Below are 13,227 nucleotides of genomic sequence, written 5' to 3'. Positions count from 1 at the left end.
GGAAATAATCTATTATCAAGCTGGAATTGGGAATAATCTATTATCAGCTGTTCTGAATAAGAACAGTGTAAAATGGAGAATCAAACTGATGAAATGCAATAGTTGAAACTTAAATACATCTCAAACTAAACAATTCAATTATTTATCGCAGGCTTGGTTTTTGTTACTATATTTTCTCACAAAATAATTATTCTCATTCTTGAATTTCATTTGTTACATTACACAGATGTTCCTTATACTGACAGACTCTATCAGACACCTTTTTCTTCTTTAAATTCTCTTTAAATTTTTTTCTCTTTCTCCTTCTCTTCTTCACTCTGATGTCCTTACTATTTAGTAATGTAGTATTCTGATGAATCTATCCTGACCCCATTTTCAGTGACAACAGTTTGTAACTATTTCTAGTGTAACTCATGTTCTCAAAAAAAAAAACTGCTCACAGGTTCATGAAAATGACTGGCTACTGAATGGTCTAGAAATGGATCACTATGACTAAAACAATATAACACTATTAGCAAGGCCATTTTAAGGGCGAAAGCAACACAGTTGCCGCTTGGAGCACCAATTAGAAAGGGACGCCAGAGCCGCCACAGCTGTAAGATTTCAATACAGGACACATCACAATTATTACCAGCTTATTGAGGTGCCAAGCTTAGAGGGGCACTCATGTGAAAGATTTGTACACAAATCATAACACAGTAGCGAAAAGTGACATGTATGAAACAATATGACAGAAAAGGAGGACAGTGATTGCAAACAATAAGTCACTCGTGTGTGATAATTTGTTCTCGAACTGACTCTGACAATTAGTTTCAACTGAAATGAAGGTAAATTTCTTTATTTTGCTAGCAAGAACAGCAGATGCTTTCTACAACATAAAACTAGTAAAACAAAATAATGCATTGCTCTAAGGATGTGATATATAAAGTAGCATGAGTGCAAATTGGAGTGGAATGAGCATAAGTGGAAATTAATGAAAATACAGGAGCAAATTGCCAGACATTTCCCGGTAATCTATAGAAAGCTGGACATTACACAGCACAAGATCAGTGTGACTAAAGTGCCAAATGGGGCTGGTCCCACAACATGAGGCAGTTGAAAGAATGGAAAAATGCAGTGTGTGTCAATCAGTGAGCAGTTACAGTGCATTTTGGTGGTGTTCATCATTACAACATGCCCCGGAGACAACATTTAGCTGGCTTGACATGGGAAAGAACCATCTGGAAAGTGGTCTAAGGAAGTGTGACGAGTGCAGCCCAGGAGTTTGGTATTCCTCAGAACATTGTACCATGTGTATGGGGAGCATTCCAAACCACAGGCACTGCTGCCTGAACAAGAGCATGTAGCCTACCAGGGCCCAAGAAAGCAGCACATGATCACTGCATTGTCCAACGGGCAAGAAGGGCAAACAGTGAGTACAAGTGCAACAATATTTAACGGAACTGTAAGGCACGCAATCTCAGGCTTCACAGCGGCACAGTGGCTGCAAGGGTGTGGTATACAGAGGGGTTCAGAAAAATGTACACACCCTTTGATAGTCAATATTAGTGGAAGGAAATGACATATCATTACAATTCTTGCACAGGGAGAAGGTTATTTTATGTGACCTCCATTAGCACCCAAACAATATCAATGCCACAGAACTGTTGACCGAACTACGGCTGTCAGTGTTGCGGTTTTGATAGCTGCACATGACGCCTCGATGGTTTCTCACAGTGTAGCTGGCTTCTGTTGATGAACTTCATTTTTCAAGGGCCCCCATAGGTAGAAGTCAAGATGTGTAGGGTCTGGGGACCATGGTGAATACTCAACAGCTCCTTTTCGACCTATCCATTATCCAGGTAGATTTTCATCCAAATAGGCTCTGACACCTTTGTGGTAGTGTGGTGGAGCGCCATCTTGTTGTAGCTACAATCTTCCGTTCCCAAACATCTCTCAGGTGGCCGGTAAAATTGATCTTTGTAGCATATGAAGATACACCTCACCAGTTATGGTACCTTCAAAGAAGAGCAGGTCAATAAAACTGCGCAATGACAGACAACACCACACATTAACAACTGGCAGCTTAACATGCTTGTCCACAAGAATATGAGGATTTTCAGGCACCCAGTACACACAATTGTCGCAGTTTACAGTACCATTCAGTTTGAATTGTGCCTTGTCACACTAGATCAACATGACTGCAAACTGTTCCTCCTCGCAAAGCATGCCTTTGAACCACTCACAGTACTCCACCCTTCGATCCAGGTTGTCCTCGTTTGTAGTTTGCAGCAATCCTGAAATGTACACTTTCCACTTTGTAGCCTTCAGAATTCATCATACACAAATTGGTTTACGCTGCTTTCACGTGCATCCTGCTTCGCAGATTCCTGAGGTGGCCCAGTAAAATGTTGCAACACAACATTATCCAAAATACAATCAACTGTTGTAAATGTTGGTGGCTGAGCTCCTGTACACAGTACACCATTGCCACTATACCACCATCAAGTTTTCGTACTTTCAGTACCACTACACCTTCCTATGGGGAGAGGTGAGAATATGCAATGCACCAGGAAAATTTTCAAATATGATCATTTTTGTGGTCCGGCTGTTACGGTGTGAGGAAGTATAATGTTGCATGGGTGTACTGACCTCCAAATCTTTGTACACATTATAGTCATTGGTCAACATTATTGTGACACTGCAATCCTTCCCAATGTGCATTTTTTCATGGGTGACTTCATATTTGGATGACAATGCATGCTCCCGTCAAACAGTACTGGTGGAGGAGCTTCAGCAAATGAACTAGCCTGCTCACTCGCTCCCCCCCCCCCCCCCCCCCCCCCCCATTTAAATCCCATCGAGCAAATGTGTGTTGTGATGGAGAAACATATTCCAGCACATCCACTTACACCCATACATCAATTACCATCCAGCAATTGTCAACTGCGCTGGTGAGCAACGGAATATCCTTTCATAAGAACTCCTTATTAACCTTGTGATCAGCAAGGGACCACATTGCAGAGCATACACTGGTGTCCATGGTGGTCACACATTGTATTAAGAACCATGTCCCATCTTTTGTTATGTCCAGGGCACCATCATAAATAGCAGTACCTCCATGTAATTATTGTTTCTCAATAAAAGTGTCATTTCTGTCCATATCACTGTGTATTTCTTTCAGTTACCCTACCCTAATAGTCACCCCCCCCCCCCCCCCCCCCATGAACCATGGACCTTCCCTTCGGTGGGGAGGCTTGCGTGCCTCAGCAATACAGATGGCTGTACCGTAGGTGCAACCACAATGGAGGGGTATCTGTAGAGAGGCCGGACAAACATGTGGTACCTGAAGAGGGGCAGCAGCCTTTTCAGTAGTTGCAGGGGCAACAGTCTGTATGATTGACCAAAACGGCATTGCTGTGCTGGTACTGCGAACGGCTGAAAGCAAGGGGAAACTACAGCCATAATTTTTCCCGAGGACATGCAGCTTTACTGTATGATTAAATGATGATGGCGTCCTCTTGGATAAAATATTCCGGAGGTAAAATAGTCCCCCATTCGGATCTCCGGGCGGGGACTACTCAGGACGACACCGTTATCAGGAGAAAGAAAACTGGCATTCTACGGATCAGAGCGTGGAATGTCAGACCCCTTAATCGGGTAGGTAGGTTAGAAAATTTAAAAAGGGAAATGGATAGGTTAAAGTTAGATATAGTGGGAAATAGTGAAGTTCGGTGGCAGTAGGAACAAGACTTTTGGTCAAGTGAATACAGGGTTATAAATACAAAATCAAATAGGGGTAATGCAGGAGTAGGTTTATAATGAAGAAAAAAAAGAGGAGTGCGGGTAAGCTACTACAAACAGCATAGTGAATGTATTATTGTGGCCATGATAGACACAAAGCCCATGTCTACTACAGTAGTACAAGTTTATATGCCAACTAGCTCTGCAGATGATGAAGAAATTGATGAAATATATGATGAGATAAAAGAAATTATTCAGGTAGTGAAGGGAGACGAAAATTTAATAGTCATGGGTGACTGGAATTCGTCAGTAGGAAAAGGGAGAGAATGAAACATAGTGGGTGAATATGGACTGGGGCTAAGAAATGAAAGAGGAAGCCGTCTGGTAGAATTTTGCACAGAGCATAACTTAATCATAGCTAACACTTGGTTCAAGAATCATAAAAGAAGGTTGTATACATGGAAGAATCCTCGAGATACTAAAAGGTATCAGATAGATTATATAATGGTAAGACAGAGATTTAAGAATCAGGTTTTAAATTGTAGGACATTTCCAGGGGCAGATGTGGACTCTGACCACAATCTATTGGTTGTGACCTGTAGATTAAAACTGAAGAAACTGCAAAAAGGTGGGAATTTAAGGACATGGGATCTGGATAAGCTGAAAGAACCAGAGGTTGTACAGAGTTTCAAGGAGAGCATAAGGGAACAATTGACAGGAATGGGGGAAAGAAACAGAGTAGAAGAAGAATGGGTAGCTTTGAGGGATGAAGTAGTGAAGGCAGCAGAGAATAAAGTAGGTAAAAAGATGAGGGCTGCTAGAAATCCTTGGATAACAGAAGAAATATTGAATTTAATTGATGAAAGGAGAAAATATAAAAACGCAGTAAATGAAGCAGGCAAAAAGGAATACAAACGTCTCAAAAATGAGATCGACAGGAAGTGCAAAATGGCTAAGCAGGGATGGCTAGAGGACAAATGTAAGGATGTAGAAGCTTATCTCACTAGGGGTACGATAGATACTGCCTACAGGAAAATTAAAGAGACCTTCGGAGAGAAGAGAACCACTTGTATGGATATCAAGAGCTCAGATGGAAACCCAGATCTAAGCAAAGAAGGGAAAGCAGAAAGGTGGAAGGAGTATATAGAGGGTTTATACAAGGGCGATGTACTTGAGGACAATATTATGGAAATGGAAGAGGATGTAGATGAAGACGAAATGGGAGATAAGATACTGCGTGAAGAGTTTGACAGAGCACTGAAAGACCTGAGTCGAAACAAGGCCCAGGGAGTAGACAACATTCCATTACAACTAATGACGGCCTTGGGAGAGCCAGTCATAACAAAACTCTACCAGCTGGTGAGCAAGATGTATGAGACAGGGGAAATACCCTCAGACTTCAAGAAGAATATAATAATTCCAATCCCAAAGAAAGCAGATGCTGAAAGATATGAAAATTACCAAACTATCAGTTTAATAAGTCACAGCTGCAAAATACCAACGCAAATTCTTTACAGACGAAAGAAAAAACTGGTAGATGAGGACCTCGGGGAGGATCAGTTTGGATTCCATAGAAATGGAACACGTGAGGCAATTCTGAAGGTGGCAGGGGTAAAATACTGGGAACGAAAGGCTATTTACAATTTGTACAGAAACCAGATGGCAGTCATACGAGTCGAGGGGCATGAAAGGGAAGCAGTGGTTGGGAAAGGAGTGAGACAGGGTTGTAGCCTCTCCCCGATGTTATTCAATCTGTATATTGAGCAAGAAGTAAAGGAAACAAAAGAAAAATTCGGTGTAGGTATTAAAATTCATGGAGAAGAAGTAAAAACTTTGAGGTTTGCCGATGACATGTAATTCTGTCAGATACAGCAAAGGATCTGGATTAGCAGTTAAACAGAATGGACAGTGTCTTGAAAGGAGGATATAAGATGAACATCAACAAAAGCAAAACGAGGATAATGGAATGTAGTCAAATTAAATCGGATGATGCTGAAAGAATTAGATTAGGAAATGAGACACTTAAAGTAGTAAAGGAGTTCTGCTATTTAGGAAGTAAAATAACTGATGATGGTCGAAGTAGAGAGGATATAAAATGAAGACCGGCAATGGCAAGGAAAGCATTTCTGAAGAAGAGAAATTTGTTAACATCGAGTATAGATTTATGTATCAGAAAGTCGTTTCTGAAAGTATTTGTATGGAGTGTAGCCATGTATGGAAGTGAAACATGGATTATAAATACACTCCTGGAAATGGAAAAAAGAACACATTGGCACCGGTGTGTCAGACACACCATACTTGCTCCGGACACTGCGAGAGGGCTGTACAAGCAATGATCACACACACCGCACAGCGGACACACCAGGAACCGCGGTGTTGGCCGTCAAATGGCGCTAGCTGCGCAGCATTTGTGCACCGACGCCGTCAGTGTCAGCCAGTTTGCCGTGGCATACGGAGCTCCATTGCAGTCTTTAACACTGGTAGCATGCCGCGACAGCGTGGACGTGAACCGTATGTGCAGTTGACGGACTTTGAGCGAGGGCGTATAGTGGCCATGCGGGAGGCCGGGTGGACGTACCGCCACAGTACATCGATGTTGTCGCCAGTGGTCGGCGGAAGGTGCACGTGCCCGTCGACCTGGGACCGGACTGCAGCGACGCATGGATGCACGCCAAGACCGTAGGATCCTACGCAGTGCCGTAGGGGATCGCACCGCCACTTCCCAGCAAATTAGGGACACTGTTGCTCCTGGGGTATCGCCGAGGACCATTCGCAACCGTCTCCATGAAGCTGGGCACACCGTTAGACCGTCTTCCGCTCACGCCCCAACATCGTGCAGCCCGCCTCCAGTGATGTCGTGACAGGCATGAATGGAGGGACGAATGGAGACATGTCGTCTTCAGCGATAAGAGTCGCTTCTGCCTTGGTGCCAATGATGGTCGTATGCGTGTTTGGCGCCGTGCAGGTGAGCGCCACAATCAGGACTGCATACGACCGAGGCACACAGGGCCAACACCCGGCATCATGGTGTGGGGAGCGATCTCCTACACTGGCCGTACACCTCTGGTGATCGTCGAGGGGACACTGAATAGTGCACAGTACATCCAAACCGTCATCGAACCCATCATTCTACCATTCCTAGACCGGCAAGGGAACTTGCTGTTCCAACAGGACAATGCACGTCCGCATATATCCTGTGCCACCCAACGTGCTCTAGAAGGTGTAAGTCAACTACCCTGGCCAGCAAGATCTCCGGATCTGTCCCCCATTGAGCATGTTTGGGACTGGATGAAGCGTCGTCTCACGCGGTCTGCACGTCCAGCACGAACGCTGGTCCAACTGAGGCGCCAGGTGGAAATGGCATGGCAAGCCGTTCCACAGGACTACATCCAGCATCTCTACGATCGTCTCCATGGGAGAATAGCAGCCTGCATTGCTGCGAAAGGTGGATATACACTGTACTAGTGCCGACATTGTGCATGCTCTGTTGCCTGTGTCTATGTGCCTGTTGTTCTGTCAGTGTGATCATGTGATGTATCTGACCCCAGGAATGTGTCAATAAAGTTTCCCCTTCCTGGGACAATGAATTCACGGTGTTCTTATTTCAATTTCCAGGAGTGTAGTTTGGACAAGAAGAAGAATAGAAGCTTTCAAAATGTGGTGCTACAGAAGAATGCTGAAGATAAGGTGGATAGATCATGTAACTAATGATGAGGTATTGAATGGGATTGCAGAGAAGAGAAGTTTGTGGCACAACTTGACTAGAAGAAGGGATCGGTTGGTAGGACATGTTTTGAGGCATCAAGGGATCACAAATTTAGCATTGGAGGGCAGCGTGGAGGGTAAAAATCGTAGAGGGAGACCAAGAGGTGAATACACTAAGCAGATTCAGAAGGATGTAGGTTGCAGTAGGTACTGGGAGATGAAGAAGCTTGCACAGGACAGAGTAGCATGGAGAGCTGCATCAAACCAGTCTCAGGACTGAAGACCACAACAACAACACCCTAATAGTCTGGACTTTCTCAAAGCTGGAATTTTGATACTGTGTGGACTGGATTTTTATTTGGAATATGGACTTAAGTTAGCTTGCACTGTTTCCAAGGAGCAATCTGTACATATCTCTTCTTGTAAATAAACCAACGTGAGTCCTCACTAGCGCATTTGTAATTCACTTTTACAAAAATAGTGATGACTCGGGACCTACAATGCATGAAAATCACATTTTGGATGTTTTTGTAATTAGCAAGAGTGTGGTCTTTCACCTATAAAACATTTATAACAAATACTAATAAATACTGTGCAGACTATATTGTGCACAGCTATACTATGAATAGTGAAAGTGTTAGTGAACGTAGCAGGAACATCTCCCGCATCACTCATAGTTACAGGTTTTCCACAATTTAACAAACAAATTGAAGAATAGGACACTTAACACTGCCAACTGCAGTTATACAGGGTGAGTATACAGTACATGCAACATTTTAAAAAAACAGTATAGATAAATGGCTAAACATATTTAACAAGTAATACAGTATGTAAAAGACAAGCTCTCAAAGATTTTTTAGCACAGTGCTGACAAGTTAGTTGGAAAACCAGTGACAGGGCCAGCACCAATTGTAGCTGTTAAAAATGACAGTGAATCAAGCAGAGAAAGCAATTTGTGGGCTAGATTTTGGCCATTGCCAATCAGATTAGTGAGTATGCATAGAGCTTTCTGTGGCAAGCTTCACAAGACACAGCCAGTAAAGTGAGGTGGTACAAGAAACTCAAGAAAACAGTTTTTGTGTAAAGCCGACCAGGGATATCAGAAGAGACAGAGGACTGTGCAAGGGAGATGACATTGCACTACTACTCATTGAGCTAGTGCAAAACTGAAAATCCCTCTGCTAACTGTGTGGAAAATCTTTTGTAAGCCATTAAATGTGACACCATAAAAATTGCAGTTTCTGCAAGCCACAGGCCATGATGGTGAATTATACAGTCAGCAGTTCAGCACTGATATGCAGAACCATCATGGAAATGACAACTATGTAAGAAAATTAATCTTCAATGCTGAAGCATCTTTTCATCTTTCAGGAAAGGTCAAATGACAATGCACATGCATATGGGAGAGAGAGAATTCACCTGCAGTTGTCACACACATCTCGGATTTTGAGAAAGTTAATGTGTTGTGTGCTGTGTCCAACAAGACATTCTCTGGACTCATCTTCTTTGCCGAGAGAACTATCAATGGTCTCAGCTACCTCGAAATGCTGCAACTTGAAACTCAAAGCAAGGATTTCATCTTTCAACAAGGCCAGAGGCCTACCACCACTTCTGCACAATTGTGTACAAGCTTACCTAAATGAGACATTGCCATTTCTTGGCTAGGATGTCTCATGGCCACTGACCTGACTACTTGGGCGGTCGCTACCATAGTATGAATCGACACATCACAATTTTTTCTTGCAGAGTCGCATCAAGGATAGCATTTAGGTTTCAGCTCCACCACAGAATGAAACCACCACAGAACCCCAAAGACTTGTGACTCTGCATCACAGCAGTTTTCCTGATTGTAACTCCTCATATAATGAGCCAGTTATGGGTTGAAGTGTACTACTGATTGACGTGTGCCGCATGATGAAGTGTGGACACAGAGCACATTTATAAACATTGTAAAACTTTGAGAGTTTATATTTTACATATTCTATCATTTATTATGTCCTTTTAGGCCACTTACAGTAAATGTATCTTTTTTAATGCTTCATAGGCTTTATAATTATACTGTATTTTACAACTTTCAGTACTGAGAAGGCCATGTTCCTGTTGAGCAAGATGACATCTACTACAGAAACTAGACACTATTTTCTTTACTGCAAGAACATTTGTCAATGGAGAAACGTGTTACTGTAACCAGGTTAGAAGTTCGTGAGCAGAAAAAGGGAGCCAATGAATCTGATGGATGTTAGGCTATCAATCTACATGGATAAGTACAAAATGCAATTTCAAATGATTTGTGGACAGAATTATGTGGACACCAATCAGGGGCATTATAGTGTGTCTTAATACCAGCTCAGAAGTAAAGGACTACACACTGAGGTTATCAAATCCATCTCTGATGGAAGTAATGTGAATAGCTCAAGCTATTGAAACTGCCCACATACCCCACAGTTAGTTTGTGATAGAAGAAGACATCACAGCAGTCAGCTCCCTGTCACTGATCATGAGGAATGTTGTGACATCTACAGCAAGGGTCCTCACCTGCTCCCAGCGATGTATTAAATAACCACACGTGTAGCCACAGGTAAGGGTAATGGCAGTGTCATTATCCAACTGTAAACACTGTTTCCTTCACCACACATGCAGCAAAAACGGGCACATTCAAGAGATTTGTTCTAACAGTTATGATACAGATATGATGGAGGATATGATAGAAGAGTACTAAGTGAGTGATACCGAAGTGCAGATTTCTCTGGATGCAATCCAGCAAATATATACGTACTTATGTGTTCACTGGCAAACACCTTATGAGTGAATCTTGAATCCTGGGGTTCTGTGTCCTTCCTAAATAATCTACTAGGGTTGCTGCATCTGCACACAGCCATGACAAATCCTTTGCCCTACGGGTATAACCAGATACCCTGATAGGAAAACTTCGTTTTATTGACTTACAAGCAAATCAATCAACCAGTAAGACTTCTTGTGGTAACTCACCTTAGGTTGGACAATGTTTTTAGAATGGATTCTTTCCCCACCTTTGGATTTAAGGTTCATGAAACAGGGCACCCCATGCAACCTGAAGGGCCTTAAACTACTTTACATGCTCAAATCATCTGTTCAGGATTGGGGTAGGCAGCTGATTTTGAAACTCACATCACTTTTAAATGGCTGCTGCCCCACATTTCCTAAAGACTGCCTGGTGCCCAGGCTCTAAAAGTAAGATCCTAAAATAGAATTGGAAATGCTCCCTAATGAAGATGTGTTAATGCCTGTTTCCCATAATCAATGAGCCATTCCACTGGTACAGTACACAAACCCAATGGCACCTTTAGACATTGTAGCGACTTCAAAGTGTGAGATAAACACACAACCTGAAGTGGACACTTTTCTTCAACTGATCCCCAATGAGCTCTGCAAAAGTAGGCCACAGCACCTCAGTCACTAAAATCAAATAAACTGTAGAGGTGCACCTTCACATTTCCTTGGATGCACCATCACAAGCTTAACTAGTGCTCAATACAACCTATAGCCTCTACTCTTATAATTGGTTGCCTTCAAAATCTCTTCAGCCCTTTCCACACTCCAGAGTTTTATTGCCCATGATATTCCAAACTGTGCTGCATACCTTGCTGATATTTTGGTTACCAGCTTTGACTCAAAAGGAGGAACTTCACAATCTCAAGCTTTTGCTGTGTAAGTTGGCAAAGAAAGGACTCAAATATAAATGAAGAAGTGTTTTTCATGCAATAATTCTTGACATATTTATCACTGACACCTTTGTCAAATTAACTTGCATCAATGAAGGATTATGTCAGTGCCATCACGTGTAAATAAATGATCTCTGACACTGCACTTAATGCCTTTTGTAATTTTCTAGAAACTGGCTGAAGCCCGATGCAGTGGCTTCACAACCACACATCAATGCAACTTGTCCAACATGCTACAACTGTGACTGTGCATGTCAACACTGTTGCTTCTCCTTATTGAGTGAGCAACCCGGCATCAGCCTAGGCCACAAGGTCAAATAACCTAATTTGGATTGGTGGGATGATCTTTACCCACCATTACCCCATGATGTATACTGTGGCCTCTGTCCATAGACATCGGAGGTACTGACAAAATCAACTTCATTTTTGCCAGCCTGGTCAGCAGCCACTGGTTTCTGTGCCTGTGGCAGACTATTTGGCCCCATGTGGATTCACAAAACTTTCATCAATCATCAACCTTCTGCAGCAACACCAGTGGAACTTGACCCACCATCTTTCTTGGTAGTGGCTGCTCCAGACCATGCACCACTTGCATCTTTTCCCATGGAAGGAATTAGATGTGAAGCAATCTGGAAAGCACAGCGAGTGTGCTAATGGTTTGGCTCAGGTACTAATATCACACGGACTCTGTCGTTTGTCATAGGTGGAATTTTGATGCAGTGTGGACTGGATTTCACTTTGGAATACAGACTTAAGTAGCTTGCACTGTTTTTGAGAAGCTTTCTGAATATATTTCTTGCCTGTCTGGGTCCCCACTAGTTTGTGTGTAACTCACTTTTACAAAACTTTTCAGATGTTTGAAACTGTAACAATAATCTTTGGCATTGCTTTAAAAATCAATAAGCTTGCAAGGCACATATCTGATTTCCATGGAGATATTGTGGACATATCCAATCACTAATATGAGTGAAAGTCAAAACTATGTAAGAATTACTGAAAGATCTGAGTCTTACAATGACCATTTTTCTGAACCCTGGAAGGGCTTATTTTTATTTTACTGTCATACAAGGTGATAAATATTTTAACCTTATGAGTAATTACTGAAAAACACTGAATGGTAAAAAGACACTTTTATTGCTAATGTCTTCATGTCCTCATGTTGGTTGTATTTAGCTGTTTCCATCATGACTTTAATAATGCAGCAAATGTACTGCTTTTATTCTACAGTGAAGAATCTACTAAGGCAACACTGTGTAAAACATATAACCATGTCAATTCTCCACATGCAAACTTCTCCAGTGCAACAACACACTAGGCAGCTACCTCAGTTTGAACAGATGTAAAACCTGTGTCACTGGTAGAAATCATAATTATACATGATTTGCTGTCTTACATACTGTACCTTCTACACTACAACAATAATTTAAAATACAATCAGCATTAGGATAGCTAAATGTACACTGGAAGTACCCAGTTCTCTTGTCAGTACCTATCAATACTTCATTAATGTGGCAAACATGTGGCTTTTATTGCTATGTATGAAATATGTCACAGCAGTAACATCCACAGCCTACAAGCATGACAATTTTGTAGCTGTAATCTTCTCCTATGGGGCAACATGTTACTCATCCACTTCAGTTCTAACAGAGGTGGTATCTGTCTTATTGAGAGAAAGTCATACATGAAATCACATGTAAAACTTGTCATCTAACATACATTCCTCCACCTTCTACAGTACTATCAGTCCGCTGCAAAATTAGAAGGGGCAGAATAGCTGGGCAGTACTTACCTGAAGGAGGCAAAAATTCCAGAACTGATGACACATTTAAAACAAAACAAAAAAAACTATTCCTACATTTCATAATCATTAGTTCCCTTCTCAGGGAGAGAAGAGGAATAGGTTTGTTATGGTTGGAAAGGAGTGGCAGGTCCTTGAGACCACAGGTTGAGGGTACCTACCCGTAGTGAGGACTGACAAAGTTAAAATGTGAGGGATCAGAGAGAGTATGATGTCAAAAGAACAAACAAGATACAAAATTCAAGGAATGTAATTAAAAATTGTCTCATAATTGTTTATGTTCCTACTGACTTTGGAATT

The 13,227-nt window shown here is 42.0% G+C and overlaps 1 protein-coding gene across 2 annotated transcripts in view; it reads right to left on the bottom strand.

The window, feature by feature from the left end:
* The window catches only part of LOC126348037 (uncharacterized), a 226,569-nt gene that overhangs the window by 12,822 nt on the left and 200,520 nt on the right, over positions 1-13,227 (bottom strand). The window lies entirely within an intron of this gene.

This window comes from Schistocerca gregaria, chromosome 1, assembly GCF_023897955.1.
Source record: "Schistocerca gregaria isolate iqSchGreg1 chromosome 1, iqSchGreg1.2, whole genome shotgun sequence".
Lineage (NCBI taxonomy): Eukaryota > Metazoa > Arthropoda > Insecta > Orthoptera > Acrididae > Schistocerca > Schistocerca gregaria.
This window is presented reverse-complemented; position numbering and strand designations above follow the sequence as displayed.